The 25,104-nt window shown below is 44.4% G+C and overlaps 1 long non-coding RNA gene across 1 annotated transcript in view; it reads right to left on the reverse strand.

Moving 5' to 3' along the window:
- Positions 1–25,104, reverse strand: part of LOC136793857 (uncharacterized) — a 134,431-nt gene that overhangs the window by 86,832 nt on the left and 22,495 nt on the right. Inside the window, exon 2 of the long non-coding RNA XR_010839876.1 lies at positions 15,661–15,706. This is a non-coding gene — a long non-coding RNA (uncharacterized lncRNA). The remainder of the gene's footprint in view (positions 1–15,660; positions 15,707–25,104) is intronic.

The following is a 25,104-nucleotide window of genomic DNA, read 5'->3' on the forward strand; positions in this document are numbered from 1 at the left end:
AGACTTTCTTACCATATTTAACAAGTGTCAGAGTAATTTTTTGGACAACACTCAAGTAGAATTTCACACTTGGTTAAGGGCTTTGGTGTTCCTGATAGGTTATCTAGCAACTTTTAGCCCTTCCATAGGTTTCCTTTCCTACGTAGAGCCCGAGAGACCAGAGATGTATGTGAGGTGGGAGCTACAGGAAGCAGAGAAGACATTAAGGGGGGAAAGATGATGAATTTAGTTTGGAACAAACTTTACTTGGATTTCTAGCAACATGGCATCTGGGAATATTTGACAGGCATTTGAAAACCTGAGTATAATCCAATGAAGAGGTCAAGGCGAGAAACAGAGATTGGAGAGCTGTCCCCCTGGAGACGGGCTGAAGTGCTGTGAGTGACTGAGTGTGCCCGTGGAGGAGCACGGGGCCCAGGGCTTCCAGTCAAAGACCACCAGGACACCCCTGTGGTCAAAGGAGCTGCAGCAAGGGACAACCCACCCTGGGGGAAGGAGTATCTCAGCAAGAGGGTATCAGCAGGACTCCTAGGATTGGGCTTACGTTAGGTGGTCTTGCGGACGGCTGAAGAGAGTGGGGGTCTACTCTGGACTGGGTGCTGTCAGAAGGCGGGGATAATTTTATTACTGGGGAGATTCACAAATCTTATCTGGAAGCAGAGCAGACACTAGTAAGACTAAAGCTATAATTAGCAAAGAAGAAGCAGTCTTTCCTATTTGCCAGGAAAATGGCATTATTGGTCATTTTTGTGGCGTGTATGATGCTTGTGTTTTTCAGTGTTCAGAAATAACCACACGGAGGTCTTGCTTTTGTCTTGCTGCATCCTGGTCTCAGGGTGGCCTGGACTGATGCTGACATGCAGTGCAGCTGTTATCCTCACGGGGAGAACAGCAAGGCCTGGCTAAGAGTCCCAGACTAGGTCCAGGATGGCAGGGGCTGGTTTTCTTTCTCAGGAGGAAGGAGAGACAAGGTTCAAGACAGCATCTTGGTCCCTCTCCCCCCACCCTGTAACCTAAGGAGTGGCAAAGAAAGTGAAAACATAATGAGACAAACCTGAGAATGTCACATCAGCTTTTCCCACTTCACATCTTGAAATACTTGTACTCCTATGTGGGGAAACAACAAATGAGACACCACAGCGAAGTGGGATTATTTGGAATCGCCATCTAGTAAGATGGATGGCATCTCCTTCTTTTAGGTCATGCAGAAGACTCTGTTAAATCCATTTGATTTAATTAATTGCAGTAGGTTTGTAGTCAAGCAGCGCCTACCTAAGAAACCAGAAAGTTGTTAATAGTTTGATCTGTTATCAAGACTTGAGTCATATGTAAGAAGTTGCAGCAAGGTGATAAAATCATGTCCTTTTTTGAAATGTCGTTTTCCTTTTGTCCATAAGTGACTGATTTTCTCTTGGTCCATTCCGACCTGGTTGGTTCTTTTAACACTATTGCCTCTTGCTCAGACTCACAAGGGTTTCTGTTAGGTCGTCCACCTGGGTAAGTGGACCACTATGCTTTTGAGAGTACTTCCCAGACTTGGTTTTCTCAGACCAGACTTTTAAAGTTCCTACAGATGCCATGGTTACGGCTCCATTCTTCGGTAGCTGATTCTACGTGCTTGCACGGGGTGGGAATCTGGCTCCTCAGACAGGATTGTGTGCTGGGTCCTCACTCGCATGTGAACGTCTTCTGACCTTGACCCACACCCTTCCCGTTCGGTCTGCCGCATCCTACCCCCTTCATCTCGGCACCACAGGCGTTTGAACGTGTGTCTCCTCTCCGCCCTCCAAGGACACAGCCCAGGGACATCCTCATCACAGCGCTCACTGTGATTTGTGAGAGGCTCAGCCACTCCAGCCTCCCTGTCTCCCTGGGAGTCCCCACAACTCCCAGGATGAACTCAGAGAGGGACACCTGGCATGGAGTAGGCTGCAGCCTTCTTGGCTGTGTCCCAGCCTCCTTCTAGGCCCTTTTCCCCTGGGAAAAGCCCCGATGGGGACTGTGCAATCTGTGGGTGTTTTCAACTCAAGACTTTCAACCGATTTCTTTGATGGCTCTGTTCCTTATGCTCCCGTCGACCTAGCATTTGGAGCGTGAGGACAGTAAGCATGGGATTGCCATAATAGAGCCACTGTTGCTACATTTCTTTAGACCAAGAAAGAGGCTTATGGATCGCTGGTCGGATGCCAGCAATGGCCCTGCAAGGCCTCTCCCTCATCTGGGTCTCCAAGACATGAAAGTGCAGAGCCAGGAGCGGCCTGGAGCCACCAGGTAGGAAGGTTTCTTTGCAGATTAGGAATCAAATCTGGGCAGTTTGGGAGCCTAACAGATATTCACAGGTGGACAGTGTCATTTAAATCAGGTCCTTTCTGCAGTGCCCATTGATCCAGCCCGTGAAAGGCTGTGCCTTCCCCACTGACAGAAGCAGTCGTGCAGCATATGCACAGTTTCCTGCAACGCCAGAATTACATGTAATTTGTCAACAGCTGACACTGCTAATAAAGGGTTTACTCAGATCATGTACAACATCTACACACTGCTTAAATGCAAGCCAACTGTATAAATTTAATGTTACAGCAATATATTTTGGAATTCTCCTTTGAGCTTTCCTGGGGTAAATTGGCCCTTAAATGAAAACATACGGACGGTAGAAATCCCAGGTGCTTTAGATCAACAGAGACTTGGCTAATCCCATGGATTTTGGTATATTTGACATAAGCAAAGTTCATTAAACCTGGGGCCAGCCTCATATCTGATGTCAGCAGGCTAACTAGAATATGTACTCATAATCCTCACACATGTCTACAACTGGCCCTTGACTGGGCTATTTTGATTTGTTCTCCTTCCTAAAATGCCTGGAATATCATGGGCTTCCAGGTTTACAGTCTTCAAGTTTTTTCAGTTGGCAAGTTCAAATTCAGATCCAGCAAATGGAAAAAAGAAACGTGTCCATTTTATGTATCAGGAATATATTTAGGTTCCTATGAATCCATATTAATAAAGACACAATTTATTCTAATATGGTTGGATGTTTATTTTATGAGTTATTCCTGGAGATGCAGTAAATGTAGGTCTGTTACGGTCAGCATCATTAAGTGGAAACGCTGAAACTACCAGGGAACTGGTGTTACAGACAAACGAAGCTGAGATAAGAAGCAGCGAAAACAGAGACCTACAGCTTTTTCCTCACTAACTCAATGCTGTTTTTCCTGTTTCCTCTCAAAACATGAGAGGGTTTTTCTTTTCAGGTATAATAGCTACAGTTAAATTTTGTTCCTATAGTGCCCCTCTTGGAAAGCATCTCAGCAGATACCAAGTCTAAAGGATACCACTTGATATTTTAAAATGGGGAACCTAGATTCACATGGTATCAGAAAATCTACTCTTAGTATCTGAATCCTATGAAATTTGTACATAATCCACACTTATAGTTCAGAATGCATAAAATGTTTCTTAAATTAGAAATATATTCTATAAATGCAGTAGTCTATTCTTTTCCTTTCATTTCACTGGTAGGGTCTGCTTTAGTAATGCAAATTTAAAAATAAGAGTTAAGGTGAAAAATCTAAATGAATGTTATTATGCACTGTGTATTATAGTTTTTTTCTTAAGGAATAGAAAATGCTTTCTCAAGAGAGTACCAGGCAAGAAATTCATCAGAATACATCTAAGCAAAAATTAATCTAAATGAAAAAAAATATATACATATATTCTTTTAGATATGGCAAAAGAATCACACAAATACTTTATGTAAATGCTTTAAAGCAAGTTTTGGAAATGTTATTTTTAATAAAGATTTTTTTAAATTAATTTATTTTATTTTATTTATTTATTTTTGGCTGTGTTGGGTCTTTGTTGCTGCGCGTGGGCTTTCTTCTATTGTGGTGAGCAGGGGCTACTCTTCGTTGCAGTGCATGGGCTTCTCATTGCAATGGCTTCTCTTATAGAGTGTGAGCTCTAAGCACACGGGCTTCAGTAGCTGTGGCACGAGGACTTAGTTGCTTTGTGGCATGTGGGATCTTCCCGGACCAGGGCTCGAACCTGCGTCCCCTGCATTGGCAGGTGGATACTTCCTTATTTTTTTTTTTTTTTTTTTTTTGTGGTACGCGGGCCTCTCACTGTTGTGACCTCTCCCGTTGCGGAGCACAGCTCAGCGGCCATGGCTCACGGGCCCAGCCGCTCCGCGGCATGTGGGATCTTCCCGGACCGGGGCACGAACCTGTGTCCCCTGCATCGGCAGGCGGATTCTCAACCACTGTGCCACCACGGAAGCCCAGGAAATGTTATTTTTTAAATTATGAAAACAACTGTTGTGCATTATCCAAGCAGTAATGGACTTACACATCACCACCTACAAAGATTTTGATTTAACATTTTTTCAGTCGGAAGGAAATTGATGTAATTACTTTAAAAATACTGATGTTATATTATGAGGCACAGCCATTTTAAACCTTATGTCTTGTAACTTCATTTCTCTTTAGGGCTGAATCTCAGCACTTCCACTGTAAGTAAATGCTTTGGAAGAAAAAGAAAACATTGCTCCCCAAATCTCATGACTCTTACATTCTTTTATTATTTCAAGTAATTTGAGGAAAAAACCAAAATCTTCCTTCTAACCTTGGTGGACCGTAACTCATTTTTTGTTCCAAATTCTTCTACTGATCCCCTTTCCTCACTGGTCTTTTTGGAAAGGCAAAGATGAGGAAGAGAGGAAGAAAGAAATCCACATCCAGTGGCGGTTTTTGAGAGCACCCATTCCAACACCTTCAATGGACCTAAACAAACTGTGTTTGCAGAGGGTAAGTGGGCCTTAGAAAGGCAATGGCGAGAGAAGTGGGGGCCTGGGGTGGTTCTGCCCGGCGGGAGCTGCACCTCCCTGTGGACGTGAGCTGTGTGTGTGCCATGTGAGTTGGGCACATTGTTACATCTGCCTGCTCACTTCCTCAGCTCTGTGATGAGCATAACATGACCTGCTCAGAGGTTGCGTGAGAGGACAGGCGAAACAAGACGTCATATGGTATCTATTTGTGGCCGCTCAGATTTCTAAGGAGGAGAAAACCTGAAGACAGGTTTGTGCGAGCTTAGGAAAGAGGGAATGAAGAAAAAACCACTAAACAACTGAAAATATCCTTCTTCTCTACCTCTCTGATCCTTCAAACACCCCCATATCATGCCTCAAATACTGAAATTAGGAGGGTGCCGAGGGAGTGAGGAGTGAGTAGGGCCAACTGGTCATCCCAGGAATTTGCAGAGCCTTGGAAGGAGGCTCAGACAAGAGAGGAGTCCAGTGGAGACAGGGATTTTTCTGGGGCCAGGTTGAACCAGCCAGGAAAGAGAATAAACAGAATCATTGCCTGAATTTGCACTTTTAGAGACTCCGCCTTAGCTTAGAGTTTAATCTTTGATATAAATCGTAGCAATATTTTATTGGATCTGTCTCATAAGGCAAAAGAAATAAAAGCAAAAAGAAACAAATGAGACCTAATTAAACTTAAAAGCTTTTGCACAGCAAAGGAAACCACCGATAAAATGAAAAGACAACCTATGGAATAGGAGTAAATATTTGCAAATGATGCAACCAACAAGGGATTAATATCCAAAATATACAAACAGATTATACAAATCAATAAAAAAACCCTGAACAATCCAATCAAAAACAGGCAGAAGACTTCAATAGACATTTTTCCAAAGAGGACACACAGATGGCCAACAGTCACATGAAAAGATGCTCAACGTAGGGAGGGTGGGAGAGAGGGTGACGCAAGAGGGAAGAGATATGGGAACATATGTATATGTATAACTGATTCACTTTGTTGCAAAGGAAAAACTAACACACTATTGTAAAACAGTTATACTCCAATAAAGATGTTTAAAAAAAAAAAAGATGCTCAACGTCATTAATTATTAGAGAAATGCAAACCAAAGCTACAATGAGGTATTACCTCACACCTGTCTGAACGGCCATCATCAAAAAGCCTATAAATAACAAGTGTGGGGGAGGACAGGAAGAAAAGGGAGCCCTCCTGCACTGTTGGTGGGAATGTAAATTGGTTCAGCCACTATGGAGAACAATACAGAAGTTCCTTAAAATACTAAAATTAGAACCATCTTACGACCCAGCAATTCCATTCCTGGGTTTACATCCACAAAAAACCAAAAACACTAATTTGAAAAAATATATGCACCCCAACCCCAATGTTCATAGCAGTATTATTTACAACACCTAAGACATGGAAGCAATCCGAGTGTCCATCAATGACGAATGGATAAAGAAGATGTCATATATATACACGATGGAATATTACTCAGCCATAAGAAGAAAGAAATTCTGTCATTTGCAGCAACGTGGATGGACCTAGAGAATATTATGCTTAGTGAAATAAGTCAGTATGCTCTCTTATATGTGGAATCTAAAAAATAATACAAATAAATGTATATGCAAAACAGAAACAGACTCAACAGATATAGAAAACAAACTTACCAAAAGGAAGAGGGATGGGAGAGGGACAAATTAGGGGTATGGGATTAACAGATACAAGCCACTATGTATAAAATAGATAAGTACACTGTATAGCACAGGATGTATTACCAGTACCTATAATAACCTATAATTCCTAAAATTATAATTATAATTATATTCCTATAATGGAATATAATCTGCAAAAATACTGAATCACTAACTGAATACTGAAATTAACATAATATTGTGAATCAACTATACTTCCATTAAGAAAAAAAAGTCTCATCTTTCAAAGTCTTAAGTCTGGTTCTTATCCTATCCATGCAAGTTTTGTACATCTTCCTGACAGCAGCCCTCCTCTGGTTTTCGGTTTTCGCTTCCTCTGCTCAGCACATCTGAGAGTCTGGAGCTTTTGATCTCCTCCTTCCCCCTTTGAGTAACCTTCTCAATCCAACTCATTATTCAAGGATCAGCCCACACCCCGGGCAAACATTCTATCTTCTTGCAATCTTCAACAACTCCAGTCCAAACCTCTCTCTCATCTCTTACATACTGTTGGTATTTATTTTATGCACAATTTAGCATTGTATGTGGAAATATGAGGGGATCCATGACTCCAAAGAAAAAGACCGCTCATTCGCTCCTCTAGGTTAGCTGTTGGTCTATGAACTGCGGAAGTCACATGCTGAAGTTGAAAAGGCAATTAGATTTTCTTTCTGTTTCCTGAGCACAGAAAATATGTTAGACCCTTAATAAATACTTCATTAGAAAAGAAAAAAAAAAGAATGGATGGATAAGTGAATGAATGTAAGGCCTGTACCTAGGGACTCTGATTAATTAATTAAATCCAGTTCTTGTCTCAAGGAACTTGCATTATGAAAAGCAAGATAAACTCTTTGCAATTTTCTCTAATACAAAATAGAATGGCCACAATATCATAAATAATCTGGGAGATGACAGGAGAGAAAGACTCATTATGACTGCCTCAGAAAAGCCCTCATAAACAAGATAGGATTTGAGTTCATTTAGAAAGGAGTTAAAAGGTGGAGACAGTCTTGAAGAACATTCCAGAAGGACATTCTGGGAGGATACAAGTATGGGACTGAAGCAAAGATGAGAAGGGTGGGAGTTCCCTGAAGTCTGAGTCTGTGTCCTCATCCTCACCTCAGTGCCTGGTGTGCCTGGAGCTGCTACACAAGCTGGCTCTAAGTACTTGGGCGTGTTCTGAAAGGCAGGGGTTTGGTTATTAGAGCACAGCGGAGTTGGGGGTGAGTCTCAAAGAGTAGGCTGAGGGCACAAGGTCTGGGATGCTCGTCTCAGGAAAACAAGACCTGATATGGTGGGAAGGGCACTGACTGACTCTGTTCAGGCTGCCATAACACAACACCGGGCAGCTTATAAACAATAGACATTTATTTCTCACAGTTCTGGAGGCTGGGAGGTCAAGATCAAGGCACCTGAAGATTCAGTGTCTGGTGAGGACCTGCTTCCTGGTTCACAGACAGCATCTTCTCGCTGTGTCCTCGTGTGGAGGAAGGGGTGAGGGAGTTCTCTGGGGTCTCCGTTAAAAGGGCACTGATCCCATCACGGGGTCTCCACCCTCATGGTCTCATCACCTCCCAAAGCTCCCACCTCCTGACACCATTCCCTTGGGGGTTAGGACTCAACATGTGAATTTGAGGGGGACACAGACACTCAGACCACAGCCGGCAGCTTTTCAATGTACACTTCACTGCATATGATGTCTCAAGCTCCTGACTGCTTGAGCTCCTCTTGTAAACTGTGTATGTGCTGGCCATACGGGGCTGAAAGAACATAGTTACGGCACCTGCTTTTAAGGAACTTATATATGAACACACGAAGCTATGTTATGTGATTTACTGAGTAAATGCGCAAAGCATGAGATACATGCATAACTTCTGGAATGAGCAGGGTGTAACTGTAGAACTTCGAAGACTCTTGAGTTATTTGTTTCAGGGGAATGGCATGGCACCTGACAAGCAAAGGTAGACTGATGCTCAGGCAGCCCTGCTGAACCACCAATCCCAATGGGAGGGTGTAGCTCCCACCGGCTTCAGCAAACTCATCCAAGCCGTGTGCGTGTAGGGACGTGACGCAGCACCCAACTTACTGAGTCTGCTCCTTGGGCACATTTCTGCTTAAAATGTATTTTGGAAAATAAACGGTTGATGCCCATGTGATTAGAGGTTTAGGAGGTGCCATAGGCACTGAACGGTACAAACCAAATTTTAGAGAATCTGGTCCAAATGTGACTATTCCACCTCGATTGTGCCCCTCAGCTGGGTTATACAAAATCAAGAGCTATTCTTTATCAAGTGACTCCTCTTAAGAGGGTGCAAGAAGAAAATGTTGCCTTTTGCATAAAAGCACTGGTGCTTCCAACTTATGGCAAATGCTGCTAAAAGCAGAGGTTCTATTTTTATTCCTCACATTCTGACCACTGTGGTGTCATTTCCGCTGCTGAAACTGGGAGATGGGCGCCACATCTGCACAGACACCCACCCGCAGCTGGAGGGTCCCAGCGCCCTCCCACGGACGTTTTCTCTATTGTTTTCTATCAGGTTATCCTTCCCCACAGAGGGGGTACGAAGGGCTTGTTTTTATTCTGTGAAAATGTGCCTAACATACAATTTACCATTTTAAGTGTACACTTCAGTTGCACACATTCACGGTGTTGTGTAGCATCACCACCATCCATCTCCAGAACTTTTTCATTTCCCAAGTGAAACTCCACACTCATTAAACAACACCTCCCCACCCCCTCTCCCAGCCCCTGGCAACCCCCCTTCTACTCTCTGTCTCTATGGATTAGAATACTCTGGGTACCTCACGTAAGTGGAATCATATGGCATTTGTCCTTTTGTGACTGGCTTACTTCACTCAGCATAATGCCCTCAAGATTCATCCACGCTGTAGCCTGTGTCAGAATCTCTTTCTTCTTTAAGGCTGAATAACATGCCAAGGTTTGGATGGACCACATTCTGTTTATCCATTCATCCACCTGTGGATACCTGGGTTGTTCCCATCTTTTGGCTGTTGTGAATCATGCTGCTATGAAATGGGGGTATAAATACCATCTTGAGATGCTGCTTTCGGTTCCTTTGGGCATCTACCCAGGAGTGGAGTTGCTGGATCATATGGTAGTTCTGTTTAGTTTTTGAGGAACCTCCGTACAGTTTCCCACAGCAGCTGCACCATTTTACATTCTCACCAACAGCACACAGGGGTTCCAATTTTCTACATCCTCACCAAAACTCATTATTTTCTATGTTTTTGATAGTAGCCATCCTAATGGGTGTGAGGCGGTATCTCACTGCAGTTTTGATTTGCATTTCCCCAGTGAGCAATGATGTGTGTCAGGATTTTAAACTCTGAGTCTCTGGTTTGAAAGTGGCCTTTTCCTGGACAGTTGAGGGTGGGCTGACATCCCGATGTGGAGCTGCAACCACGCCTGGCCCAAGGAGCCCTGTCCCAGCTGCGGTGCAGGGCTCATCCCCCTGAGTTAAGGCCTCTTACAGCTGTGCTCACACTGTTTCCCGGTGACCTCTCTGACGTGCTTTGCCCATGCAGGAAGTGGGTCAGAACCCCAGTCCTCTGAGGACTCTGCTTAGGATCTCTGTGCCGCGCCGGCAATGTGCCATCATAACTGTAACATGCATGCCAGGAGCTGAGGGACTAGGGGTCACCTAGACCATGGTTTGCGGACCTTCCAATTTTCTGTGCAAGCATCTTTCTAAAAGAGATGGTGGCGGGACTGTGCTGGGTGGAGCAGGGATGGGACAGCTCTGCCGTGGTGAGGCTGGGGCTGGTCTGCTCCCTGCCCGCCGGCCACTGGGGCCCCAGGATGAGCTCCAGGGTCTCCGTCAGGGAACCGCACTGCTGGAAACCACACCGCTGGACTACCTTTACAGATGGGCACCATCCTAGGCTAAGGTGACACAGCCCATTGGTGACAGAGGGAGGGCCAGAATCCACCTCCCAAATTCCCTCAGCTGGCAGCACCCAGGGCGACAAGAGTTGGGGGAGAGAGAGGGATTGTTACATTGTCCGTATTTTGCGAACAGGATCTACACAGCTGGTGATGCTGAAACGGTCTCCAGATGAAACCTGAATGAATCTGATGTTTATTTAGAAAGAACTAAGCACTAGGTATTCTGGAGAATATAAATGTTAATGAAATATAGATCTAATTGCATACATACTCGCAGCAGGGGAAGGAAAACCATATGTGAGTTCGTAAAGGCTTGGGAGTATGGAGTGGAGTGGGCTCAGGGGGCCCTGGCGCACATGGTAACAGGGGCGCCAGGGAGGCTGCCGGGAGGAAAACGGCGGAGAACTCAAACCACCTGGGCTGACTATTGAAGAAGGCCACGGTCTGCAGCAACAGGTGGTTGGAGTGAGAACAGAGGGGAACCTTGAGGCAGGAAGACCCGCCAAGACCTAATGAAAGTGGAGATTGAAGCAGGGGTGGGCACAAGGGACGCGGCCCCGCCTGTGGGGAGAAAGACAAAAGTTCAAGACGAGAGTACTGCCGACTCGCTAAAAAATCCTCTACTAATATTACCAGTAATATTCTCTAGTAAACTAGGACTGCAGCCAAATGTCTCAGGCACCGGGCCATGGAGCAGATTACATTTACACACAGTTGCCAGAGCTACTGCGCTGACTCCAGATCTGAGTTATGAAGACCCAAATGCTAGGATGAGCTCACATTCAAACAGCAGCATGGTTTCCCTGAAAACTGTCTCGCTAACCGACAGGATGGGGCTTGCTTCCTCCCCAACATCCTCTCTCCCTTCCCTCCAGCCTCCTCCAGGGTGGAAATCTTTAGTAGGGTGGAATTCTAAACAACCAGAAGTCTCCAGGGAAGTGTTAGGTTGGTGTTTACAATATCTGTGCTGCTCCTATAGCATGGAGCCAGGATCAAGATCAGAGATGTAGAGATGAACTTCAAGGGACCCTGGGGTGAGAGAGGAGAGACCCCCTCAACGTCCACATGGAGTGAATTCTGAATGGACCAGTGGGTGATTAATGGAGAAAAGTGGAGAATATCTGTGCGTCATGATCTGAACGCTCTGTGTACTCATGATCGTTCAGTAACAAGATTTTTCTGCTAGAAAAGGAGGTGCTTACATACCTTCCCAGGTGCTTACGGATGTTTTGAGTAAGTTCTAAGATACAATGGAGTGATTTGGGGCATTCCTGGCCAATGAACCAAGGAGAAGCAGTAATGGTCCAAGAAATGACAGCATTAGCATACTACACCCAGTCATGGCCACCGTAGAGAAATGTAATGTTTGACAGGGAAGAAAGTTTAAAAATCCTTTAATACTACCCACCCCTCTGAAAGATGGAAAATCCCCACTATTCTGACAGATGAAAAGAGGGTTGTTTCTTTCAGGATCAAAGAGCTATCTACGGGCAGAGCTCCTGTTAAAATCCAGGCCACTGGAAATCCAGGCCAGTGACTCTTAGCCACTGCCTTTCCACTGTGCCACTGCCCGGTGGCCCGCCAGTGGGGTCAAGAAGCCCGTCTCCTCCTGTGATCGGTCAGCTCATGCCATGTTCCCTCCACGTGAAGCATGCTTGAACCAGGCACCATCAGCTCTGGGTGATGTGGGGAAATGAATTAAGCACTACCAGCATCTAGCCATCATTTACAAAAAAATCACTGTTCAGATTTTGGGGTACTCTAGGTGACCATGAATACATCTCAGTGCAGCTTATATTGGGTGATAATTTTCTTCTTGCACGTTCAATGGTTCCTCCTAGATTCGCTTTACAATCTGGTGGATGTTAAGTTGTTATTACAGCAGGGCTTCCTCTACTTCGTTTTATTTCACTACCACAGTTATAGGCTCAGTGTTGTAGTTACATTTAATTTCACTCACAATCAGGGTCTGTTTTGGTCATTTGTTGGCTTCCTCCAGCTTTGCAGACAGGTTTCTTTACACAGGGCCAAGTGAGGGCAGGCTGGCGCACAGGAGCAGGCTCTGTGCTGTCTTTCCAGTGGAGGCAGCTCTCTGCTATTTCAGTAGTTCCCTGATACCCAGACCTACTAAAGGTGGACTAGTTATGTTCATACAGTCATTTTGCCTTGTTCCTTTCTCCGTACCCCCTAACAGCTGAGTGTCAATTCCATTGTGTTAACCGTGTGTCTAGCATTTGTAAACTTGGTGCTTTGACATCTGCCTTTAAAAAGCTTGATACTAAAAAGCTACTAGAAATTAAGAGGGAGTATTGGGTTTACTAGTCACACAGAAATGCATGTTTCCATCTACCGCAGGTTTGTTGTTAGAGGCGTATGCCCAATTTAGCGTGGAAACCTCTGCATTGCAATGTGACGTCCAAAGCATATTCACCTACAGATCCGTGCATACAGGGCTTGTTCTGATGGACGTCTTGTCCCAATAGAATGCACACTCCACTCTACGAAACTCAGGTCAGTGAAACAGAAAACTTACTCCAAGGATTTCACTTTCTCCAAATATAGGTCTTGTTTAAAACAAGCCTTTTTAGAAACACACAAAAGGAACATTTACAATTGGAACACAGCAAATGCAGCCTTTTGTCTTGTTAGCAGCAACGGGGAGCGATGCCAAGGCTCCTGCCACAGAGACTTACCCACGAGGAACAGAGTATTTTACACCAGGTGGACTCCGGCTGAAGTGGCAGTTCCCCTCCGCTCATTTACTTTCGGCTGCATTTGCTTGGGGAGGCTGCCCAGTGTCCTCGTCTCCTGCGTGTCAGTGAACTAACCAGCTAGACCAGTTCCTCCCCCTTTTCTCCCGAATCCTGATTTGGGACCAACGGCTGACCCAGAACATCCTGCGCACGGGGACGTCACCACGTGGCTGGTCACGGGAGAGTAATGTGAGTCCAGCAACCCTCCTCCAGCTCTTGCACCTTTCTTTCCTTGCCGTGAAAAACCCGTTTCCTCCACCAGCTCAGCATCACCTGGAGCTACAGACGCTGCCTGGGTCACCGGACCACCTCTAACACGATCCACTCGGCGGACTCCACGTACAGTCTGTCGTGACAGCACACACCCCATAGCCTCTGGGATACTCCTCTATACGTTCACCAGACAGTGAGAGTGAAAAGACAAAAGGAGTCTTGCAATCATTGTAAAAATGGTTTTAACCTGACAGTCCTCCTGAACATGTCTGAGGGATCCCCAGGGGTCCCCACTGCTCCAGTCCAAGTCCCAAACTGACCAGCAAGTCATGGAGCAGTAGACTCAACACAGATTCCATCTCTCTGAGTCCCACCTCTAACCCGGGTACCTTCCCCTCCATTACTCTGGGAGACAGACTAGAAGACACTCAGCAAATTCAGTTGATTTGTCCAACTGGCGAAAAGCTGGAGTTCAAAGACAGATTCTCTGAATCTCAGTCCTACCTCGTAGAGTTATAGGGATTAATTGTAAACTCTAAGTTGATAAAGTGCTTTAACGTAACTGCCAAGTATTGCTATGTATAGTGTCTTAAAAATTCCTACCAGCTAGTCAGTTTAAAATGACAGACTTCATTGTGAAGGGCTGAACAGAAAGAAAGGCACAGCTCTGCAAGAACTCGATGGAGAAGGATTGTGTTTTAATTCACTGGGGGCACATAAGACCCTGGGTAAGTGCCTGGAGCAAAGAGAACCCATGCCTGTGCCTGAACCAGCGCTGCAGGGAGAGACACAGCCATGGTCCGGCTGCTGGAGAGGGCAAGGCATGGTAGAAAATCGGCTCTGGCCGTGGAAGTAGAAAGCATGATGTTTTGGTTTTAGTAAAATTGAAGAAAGTGAAATTTTGTTGGTTTGAAGCAAAATTATTCAGTTTATTATTCCAAAGCTAACTCTGGAATCAACACAGAGGCCAAGTCAGGACAAATGGTAGCCAAGGTGCGGATAGTGGCTGTTCCAGGGAGTTTCTGCGTGAAGTCACTGCATAGTCAGGCGCTGTGGGGCAGCATGAGTGCAGCTCAGCCATAGCCCATTGGGCGGGCACACCTCTCCCTGGGTCACAGTTCATGCTCTTTGACTCCTTTGCTACAACTCTCTTTGGCTGAAGAGCTGGCCTCCTCCTCTCCCTTTCAATAAGTCTGCTTTGCCAAAGGGTAATGATTAACCCACCCTGTCTACTGGTGCATCAGACAGTCCTTCCAAAAGGAGAGAGTGAGGAAAGGTTTCAGATATGTCAAGCTAAATGGAAGGTGTAAGAATCGTTTTAAAATTGTCAGACCCTGTGCTATGCTGTGTGTTAAATACCCAACAGAAGATTTCACCTCAAAGTTTCACACCCAGAACATGTTGAAATGATTGTTATGTTTCCAGAGCAACTAAAATTCAGGTTTGGCTATAATAGATATGTAAACACGTGATGTCACTGGTGATTTTGTCAGCTATTGTTTGTGGTATTTTAACAATTTACCTTTCATTGGCACATATGGTCTATAACACAAGGTCTCCTGAAAAGTGGGACAGCTGTTTGAGTCAGAAAAGATAAATATATCCTGAAATGACTATTGTTTCCAGCCCCTGAATCATTTCAAAGGACATTTCCAGTGCAAATAGATGATGTAACTCCATGTGCCCTCAGTAATACACCTGCAAGTCATGTGACTTCCCAGGATCATATTAAGTCTGCAAACAATACTGTAAATGAGATCCAAATAGTCCATGTCCTATGAAAAGAACATTCACCTGTGTTTTGAGTTAGAGTAATGTTCATTTTCTTGAGGGAACACACCTCATTTTATTTCACTAAAGCTTTTATCACAAACTTCCCACACATAAAATGCACTAGTAAAAATTCTTTTGGTATACCAGCAGCCTGCATTACATAAAACCGATAAAAAATAGATTAAAAATTAAACATTTATGACCCAAGGAACTGCTGAACAGACTACAGTGAGAAGACCATCTGTAACCATAAAACCCAGAGTCTTGAAATCTGAAGTTGCCTGTTGTGCTTACTTAATTATGGTGCAGAGTAACTTGTTGGGTCCCGATAGGGCAATGACTGGGCTGTGGAAATTATTATCCTCTCAGGGATTTTCCTGTGCAAATTCTAGAGGGAAAAATTCTCTTTCCAATATCCAAGTGTGACCCCCATTACTATTATATGGAGTTGTGTACACTGAGCACAAGTCGTGAATCCCAGAGTAGAGAGACAAAACGATAGTACTAACCTTCTGTATCATGTCAGTAGTATTCTTTAACTTTTAATTTCTTAACCTGTGAAAAAAGAACAAAACTTGTTTCTACTCAGTTAAGTGAATAATGCAGTTTGTAGGTACCTTCATTAATAGGAATGTAAATTTATGACTTGATGGTAAGTTAGGGCTTCTTCCTCCCCAAACCCATCCCATCCACCCAGACTGCAAGCGTCTAGCAATTAGAAACCATGTTTCAGTCATTTCTGTGTCCTCCAGAGCTTGGCACAGCAGGGAGCAGACTCTCAATTCATGCTTACTAAAATGAACAGTGGAAGATTACCCAGCTTTTGCTTGATTCTGTTAGAATGTTTATGATTTCACTTCCAAGTGGCAAATTCAAAATATTCAAGGTTTGAAACTGTAAGTTTACCAAAGTTCTTGATTAGATACAATGTAAGTCTTCCACATGTGAGTTTCCAGATGGCTGCGTTTAGTGGGTTTCTGGGCTCAGTGGGAAAAAGAAACCATCCTGACGGAAGAATAAGGAACAATGAGCCAGAAAAGCAGGTTTTAGTTCCACTTCTGACACCAAATATCTGCATTATCTCAAGCAGTTCATTTTACTCATCTTGGGATGAAAATACTTATCTCAGAGGGTGTCATGAAGATGAAACAAGACAATAGAAACAAAACTGTTTTCAGAAGTTTAGTGCAGACTGCACACATTTGTAACATCTTTATTATTTGCATAAAGTATTTTCATGTTGCTGAATTATGCATAAATTATAGGAAATGCATCTGAGATAACAAATCTTATCCAGAGGTTGGAAATGACAGTCAAATCGTTCTACTAGATTTGTTTCCAGAAACAAACAGAACTTCGCAAATAATATTAATACACTAAATAATAACCTGCCACAGCACTATAGTAACACAGGGACGGTAAAGTGAATCAATCTCTAGTGAGAAGATAATGAAGATCATCATGAAATGGTACAGGGTAAGTTATTGGAATCTTACATAGAGATGAATACGGAACATTATTAAACACCTTTACATTTATTCTCTCACTCCATCACGGAAACCACACTGGATTGTACAAGCTATTATTTGGAGTTATATACTGTTTTGTCCCATTCTCATTCATCAGAAAGTGGCATACTAATAATGGCATTTGATAGAGTAATTCTTGACTAAGCAGAGAGTACCTAGTTGATATAATCAGCTTATTTGTCCATCTTGCTCCATAACTGAGGGGTGCCTTTCAGAAAAGTTTCCGATGTGCTACAGGCTGCCACAATTCAGAATCAACTACAGGTAATCTGAGTTTGGGCCATATTGTACACTCATGAAATCTGGAGATTCAAGGAAAGCAGGGAAACCTTGTGAGGATGGCAGCCGTGGCCAACATGCTTGAAAAGATTGTGTGTGAAGTCATCTCAACTCTGGTTGCTAGAGAGCTAAACATAATGATCACTATTGTCCATGCAGAGATCATTATTCTTAGTCCATATTTATGCTCAAATTGGCTTTCATCATGTATGGTGTGTTATTTTGAACTCTTTCCCCTTATAGCCATCAACTGGATCACCTGAGGGGAAAACCAATGTGTTCTTTGAGACCAGTGGTACTCCCAGAGCAACATCAGCACCACAGGGGGGCCTGCTAGACATGCAGGTCCTGGTCTAGCCCAGATCTACTGAATCAGGGTTGTTCAGCAAGTTCTCCAGGTGATTCTGATGTAACATCAAGTTCAAATGATCTACTTGAGGTGACAGAAATGAGCAGCCTTCCTCCCTTCCCATCTTAGGAATGCATAGGACACTCCCTTTTTTCTTTCTGTGAAAATCAGAGAAGTGCAGGTAGGGAAAAAGAGAGGAAATCAAAATGAAATCAAACTCAAGTTCCTCCAAATCAATTTTTTTCCCTTACATCAATGCTTCTCGAACATGCAACAGCATTAGAACCACCTGGAGGGGTTGTTGAAACATAGATCCTGGGCTCCAGTTCACAGTATCTGACGCAGGCCTGGGTGGGGACTAAGAATGTGCATTTCTAGTAAGTTCTCATGTGACGCTGGTCCAGGGAGCACACTGTGAGAACAAAAGTGTCTGGGAAGAATATGAAACTTTTAACTCAGCTCTTCTTCACTTCAGGATTGGGGAACACACTTTAATCAACAAACACAAAATGTGCTAAATGGTCTTATCAGGTGGGGAGCAATGGCTGGTGGAAAAAGGAGCAGAAATCTGAGAGGTGGGAGAGGGAAAGTAAACAGATCCCCAGGAGACAGAAGTGTGTGGAGAGTGAGAGTGCAGGCAGGAAAGCTTTTCCCGAAGAAAAAGCATAAGAGAAAAAGAAAGAAAAAGCAAAACGTCTAAGGTGCTAGAGAAGCAGAGGTTTAGGGTTAGAAATGAGAGCAGGTGGAAATGTGGAAGCTGTTCATCAGGGGGTATCGGCCCTTTGAAATGTTGATTGGAGCCATGGACTGAATGTTTGTGTCCCCCCAAAATCCACATGTTGAAGCCCTGACCCCCAGTGGGATGACGTTTGGAGGTGGGGTCTTTGGGAGGTGATGAGGTTTAGATACGGTCATGAGGGTGGGGCTCCCAGGGTGGTATTAGTATCCTTATAAGAGGGAGAGACCAGAGCTCCCTCTCCCTCCACCAGGTGAGGACACAGGAGAAGACGCCATGTATGGACCAGGAGAGGGTCTCACCAGTGTCAGTGCCTTGATCTCAGACTACTGCAGCCTCCAGAACTGTGAGGAATAAATGTCTGTTGTTTAAGCTCCCATCTGTGGTGTTTTGTTGCAGCAGCCTGAACAGACTAAGATAAATGGTTTATTAACCATTATTCACAGATCAACCTGCTAATTCTTAATCTTTATAAATTGAGGATAAAATTTTTGCTTAATCTTCCTCTTTAAAAAATAAAATGGACAGTGCCAGAGTGCACATAAAAAGTGTATATATATATATATATATATATATATATATATATATATTTTTTTTTTTTTTTCTATAAACCCTCCACACTAAAAGTGATTCAGGTCATTTAAACTGTTTTTATACATTTATTTGTTTCCTATCAGGTCCTTAAATTCACACAGATTTTTATTTAGCAGAAAACAGATGTGACCACATTTTCCAATAAAATATTTCTATGAATATTGAGACATAATGAAGACACATACTTAGTGTGTATTTTATTGGCTCATTGGAAACGCTCATCCAAAAAGTTCTCATCACTGACCCTGTACATTTCAATAGCTCTCTTTAGCTTCAATTGGTTCATGGAATTTTTTAATAGACAGGCTTAAGTCAATTACTATATTCTATGTTAAAGTTGAAAAAATATATGTCTTGAATAAAGGAACAACTTGGATGCTTCACGTTTCCACACTGGCCCTAGTATCAAAGGTGGGGACTGTCATTTGATGAAAAGCAACAACTATTGAACTACTGAAGAAAATGCATGCTATTCCAAACAAAATGCTTCCATCTGATATATACAGACAGGTTTTAATATTGTATTTTTTGCTTATTTAAATATTGCCATGGCTGCTGCTGGCCTGGGTTGGTGCAGCCATCAGGGGTGTAGCCATGGGCCGGAGGCCTCGTGGCCTGGTCCAGGCATGGGCTAGAGGGACAAGCCACGGTTACTCGGGCTCCATTCTCCTGTCTGGGGCACTCACCTCACAGGGTTGCCACCAGGACAAGTGTGCACACAGCACTGAGCGCACAAGTGATATGGGTGATGGAGACCACAGTGGTGATCAGTCACCAGGGCTGCCCTGTACCTTTAGGAGTCACGTACACCCGCATGGGGCTGGGTAACATCACCTGAGTCAGAAGGACAGCACCAGGCACAGAGCGGTGGAAAGGGTGACAGAAGCTTAGATCTGAGGTCTCACTTTGGCTGTGTCACCTCGTGCCTGGTGCTGAGGGTTACACTTGGTGGGGAGTGGTCATGTGTCGGGTTTAGATCCTGGGTCCTGCATTTGAGTTTCAGCTCTCATGAAACTGCAACTTGACGCCCATGACCTTGGGAAGTTTTGTAGGGGAGGAAAGAGTTCCCTCTACCCTCCTATGTGTCTATGAAATAAACTGACAACAGGTAATTAACAGGAGAAATGTTATATTCATTTATTCATATTTAGTATTATGTGCTTGGGGGCATCACAGGGAAAAACAAGTAAATACCCAAATGGTGGTAAAATTTGAGAGCTTATATACCATTTTAGCAGGGGAAGGGGAGGGGGTGCAGGCCTCTCTGGGGACAGTACATGTTTTCCAGGGAAGATGAGTGGGTCTTAGAGGATGGATGGGAGGGTGGCAGTTGGTGACAGGGTCTGTCTGGGGGTGGGGTCCACTTCTAGGCTCCTCTCCTGGGACAAGAGTCAGTCTTCCTGGTGGCGAAGCTCCCAGGAGAGGGGACCTAAGACCCCAAGTTCCTGTGGAGACTCTGTGTTCAGGCAGATGAGGGGGTTCAGAAGAAGCTCTCCCTGCATCTGCTGCCCTTCAAATGCCTTCAGCTCAAAGTAATCAGTACATCTGAAATGGAACAGGACCCTATGGCCCCTGCCCCCACCCCGGCCACATCCTCTGCCAGCCTTTTGTCTGTAGAAAAACTTTAGCCAAAGAATAAGTTTAATCAAGAAGTGAGAAAATGCAGAAGCAGAGAAAAGCAGTCAAACAGGACAAAACAATAATAGTTGAGTCAGTAAGCAAAGCCAAGGACCTTTAGTTCCTGCTCAAGGGCTACAGATAATGTTCTGAGCCATATCCTGTGAGCTGTCTTAAAGAGACTGAAACCCCCATCAGGTGGAAGCAGTTAACTACATGATGACCAGATTGTAGCCATGACATAAGCTGCCACAATTCTGAGAACTGGCTTCAAGAAAAATGGGAACAAACTGACCCTGGAACTGAAGATGAACTACACTTAAAGCAATCAGGAGGATGCTGATCAGACCACTGAATGACCAACATCAAGATGACTGTCAGAGCTGACTGGCCCGGCAGTAGCTCTGACCACTCTCCAAGTAGCCTGTGCTCCCAGGGCGCGGCAGTTTCCATTCTCTCCACCCAGCTGGCTCAGTCCGTTTGCACCTTCACAAGAAAATACCGTAGACTGTGCAGCTTATGAACAGCAAGTATTTCTCACAGTTCTGGAGGCTGGAAGTCCAAGATCAAGGTGCTGGCAGATTGGGTGTCTGGTGAGGGCTCCTCCTGGTTCCTAGAAGGCATCTTCTCCCTGTGTCTCCACGTGGAGGAAGGGGTGAGGGAGCTCTCTGGAATCTCTTCTATAAGGACATTGATCCCATCGTGGGGGCTCCACCCTCATGACCTCATCACCTCCCAAAGGCCCCACCTCCTGACACCGTCCCCTTGGGGGTTAGGACTCAACACAGGAATCTGGGGGGGCACACAGACATTCAGTCCATAGCACCTCCTCAGTCATCCATGCTTTCTTCCTGCCCTCTGGAGGCAATGATGCCTCTCCTGCTTCAACGGCTCTGCCCTGAAACAGGAAGATGAGCTTTCTCATCAGGGGGATGCCTGTTTCCAGTCAACACTACCCTCCCCAGTCCCTCCCCAATCTTTGGAGAGCAGACACAGCTTAGGGCTCATTGGAAAATTTGGGCAAAGTAGGAAAGTATATTTCCTAGTTACTGGGTAAAAGTTTGAGATAGAAGAAGAGTGATATTCACTCAGAATATAATCAGGACTATTTTTCTTTCTCCCTTTTCCCTCCCCTCAGTCCCTGCTGCAAGGATCATATCCATCTGATCCTCAATTGCACCTACTCTTTCACTGGAGCGGGGGCGTGGAGCCCTGAACTGGGGAGCTGAGTCCACGTCCCCACCTTTGCCTGCCTTTGCAAAGTGTTGGTTGCCAGCACCCAAAATAAAACAAACTTTCGTTTCCACCAACCTTGCCTCTTTATTGGCTTTTGAGCGGTGAGCAGCCAGAACCCACTTTTGGTTACACATCAAAGTGGCACATTTGGGGTTGGCAGGTCCTGAACCCCTTCATTTACTTAACTCCTCCTTACTTCCCTCATCTCACAAATGACTATTAGATTAAATGACCTGAAGATCCCTTCCTGCTCTAAAATAAACATTTTAAAGGCATCATTTAACCAAATAATGAGAGTAAGTTCATAGCCTTTTAACTTTCCATAGATACAAATGGGAGCATGTCATGGAAGGAAAACTCTAATAACTAAATAGCCATCCAATATAAAAATTGTTTCCAGTGTCTTATTTTTTTAGAAGCAATATATGCTCAAGTAAAAAGAGTAACACAATACTCTTCTATATTTTTTTTTCTATGAAATAGATGGCAAATGTAAATAAGTGTTCTATATATTTTAAAAATAAATGGGAAAATCTCATCATAAAAAGAATATCCACTCTCAGGCTAAGATCTTTTTTTTCTTTTTTTTTTTTGTGGTATGCGGGCCTCACTGTTGTGGCCTCTCCCGTTGCGGAGCACAGGCTCCGGACGCGCAGGCTCAGCGGCCATGGCTCACGGGCCCAGCCGCTCCGCGGCATGTGGGATCTTCCCAGACCGGGGCACGAACCCGTGTCCCCTGCATCGGCAGGCGGATTCTCAACCACTGCGCCACCAGGGAAGCCCAGGCTAAGATCTTTTGAGATCTTTTTACGCTGATGGTGTCCTCAGCTGGTTCAAATTTGCTTTACAGCTGATCACTTATGAGGCATTTGTAATGGGGATGCTGAAAGCTCCATAAATGCTGTGATCCTGGTTGGCACTGCTGAAATCAGGGAGCCTTTAATCACTACCTGTGTAGAGGTGCAAAGAGAAGGCTCTGCTGGTGTTTGGGATAGACAGACAGTATGGAAAATCCCTGGAGGAGAAACAAGCATTTTGGGGATATTGGCGAAGTATTTCACCAGTGACCTTTAGTCAGTACAGGCGTGTCCACAAAAACAAGAAGTCTGTTTTACGTGTGATAAATGGAGACCTGTTCCACACAGGTACATCTGTATTGCAGCAATCTGTATTCCATACTGCATTAGTCCACACTTGTTACATACTGCATGTATTCCATACATCTGTATTCCATACTGCATTAGTCCATACTTGTTAAGGTTACTAAGATAACAGTACTTTGTTATTTAATATGGATTTTCCTAATTGCAAAACACCTTATGATTTATATGCAGTCTATGATTAGACGAGGCTGAACCAGTCGATATTCTATTAATTACTAGTCGCTGTTTTACATGCGCTCTAAAAATATCTGACTTCAGAAAGCTGTTAAGTTATCTCAGCCAATGGCCAAAATTATACACATTTTTCTTAAGTACAAAAGGCTCATTTCATCTACAGAAGCAGCCATTATGCCAAGAAAAATTGAATGCTGTTTACATGAGAGCAGACAGATTACTCTGTGTTAAAGAGAAAAATCATTCACTTTGTTGATCACATCCTGTTCTTGAGGAGTTTGGACAGAAACTATTTGTGAGACCAGCACTTGCTCCCAGTAGATAATATTTCATAAAAACGAGCAGGGCCCGCTTTTCCTGAAGAAGTCATTATTCAATTGAACACCAATGTCTTCCAACTGATAAAACCAATACCAATAGGTCCCCTAGAAATGGGCATGTGCATTCTGGTGGTCATACTAAATTATGCCCTCACTAGCCAGGAGCAGTTTGAGTCTTAGGAATTTTAAAACAAATCTAAGACAAATTATCCCCCCTAAAGAGGCCAACTACAGTACTGAGGATGGAGGCTTTTGTAGCTGTGAACTAATAATTCGACTTGCACTCAATTAAGCTAAGTGTCCGACTGGACAAATGAGGGGTGTGAGCTGCACTACGTCTCCGGGAGGCTTTTGTAGGGGAGCCAATTTTGCCACCTGAAAGTGTGTCTCTTTGGCATATTAATTATTTTAAGCTGGTTATTTTCTAAGAAACAGCATACATGGGAAAAACTCTGAAAACCAAGTAGGAATTACTCTTTTGTAAGAAACATTTGCATTTAGAAGGGAAGGCTCTGTTTGCAAGGATATCTCCCTCTCCGCAGCAGGAAGAAGAGGATGACCAAGCCTCTAGAAACTCTCCTCACTGGAGAAGGCAGGACTTCAATCTGCATAAGAACCTCACCCAGTGGCCTCCCCTAACTGACTCTCCCCACCCTCAGCATCCTCTTCTGTCTTTAGCTGAAGGTGGTAGGTAAGGTGAGGGCTTCAGGCATTTTGGTGATTTACTCAGTTTTCCTGGGTCACTCCCATGTATATGTGTTATTAAATTTTTGTTTGCTTTTCTCCTGTTCATCTGTCTCATGTCAGTGCAATTCTTAGACCAGGCAGAAGAACCCAGAAGGCAGAGGAAAACGCCTTCCTCTCTGATGCTTTGCAAAGTCAGACAAAGGTGGGGACGTGGACTCAGCTCCCCAGTTCAGGGCTCCACGCCCCCGCTCCAGTGAAAGAGTAGGTGCAATTGAGGATCAGATGGATATGATCCTTGCAGCAGGGACTGAGGGGAGGGAAAAGGGAGAAAGAAAAATAGTCCTGATTATATTCTGAGTGAATATCACTCTTCTTCTATCTCAAACTTTTACCCAGTAACTAGGAAATATACTTTCCTACTTTGCCCAAATTTTCCAATGAGCCCTAAGCTGTGTCTGCTCTCCAAAGATTGGGGAGGGACTGGGGAGGGTAGTGTTGACTGGAAACAGGCATCCCCCTGATGAGAAAGCTCATCTTCCTGTTTCAGGGCAGAGCCGTTGAAGCAGGAGAGGCATCTTTGCCTCCAGAGGGCAGGAAGAAAGCATGGATGACTGAGGAGGTGCTATGGACTGAATGTCTGTGTGCCCCCCCAGATTCCTGTGTTGAGTCCTAACCCCCAAGGGGATGGTGTCAGGAGGTGGGGCCTTTGGGAGGTGATGAGGTCATGAGGGTGGAGCCCCCACGATGGGATCAGTGTCGTTATAGAAGAGATTCCAGAGAGCTCCCTCGCCCCTTCCTCCACGTGGGGACACAGGGAGAAGATGCCTTCTAGGAACCAGGAGGAGCCCTCACCAGACACCCAATCTGCCAGCACCTTGATCTTGGACTTCCAGCCTCCAGAACTGTGAGAAATACTTGCTGTTCATAAGCTGCACAGTCTACGGTATTTTCTTGTGAAGGTGCAAACGGACTGAGCCAGCTGGGTGGAGAGAATGGAAACTGCCGTGCCCTGGGAGCACAGGCTACTTGGAGAGTGGTCAGAGCTACTGCAGGGGCAGTGCTCTCCAAGCTGGCTCAAGGTCCTTACTTTTGATGTTTCAGAAGGATCTGGAAATGTAGATTTTCACATGAAATTGTATGCTTTTAAAATGTTGTGTGAACCTAGTAAAATAAAACTACTGTGTTTACATGACCTAAGGCTTCCTGGTTTTGAAACTGAGCAGGACTCTGTGGGCCCCCCCAGGTACAAAAGCCTTTCCATGTCCCCCA

Source organism: Kogia breviceps, chromosome 3, assembly GCF_026419965.1.
Source record: "Kogia breviceps isolate mKogBre1 chromosome 3, mKogBre1 haplotype 1, whole genome shotgun sequence".
Taxonomy (NCBI): domain Eukaryota; kingdom Metazoa; phylum Chordata; class Mammalia; order Artiodactyla; family Physeteridae; genus Kogia; species Kogia breviceps.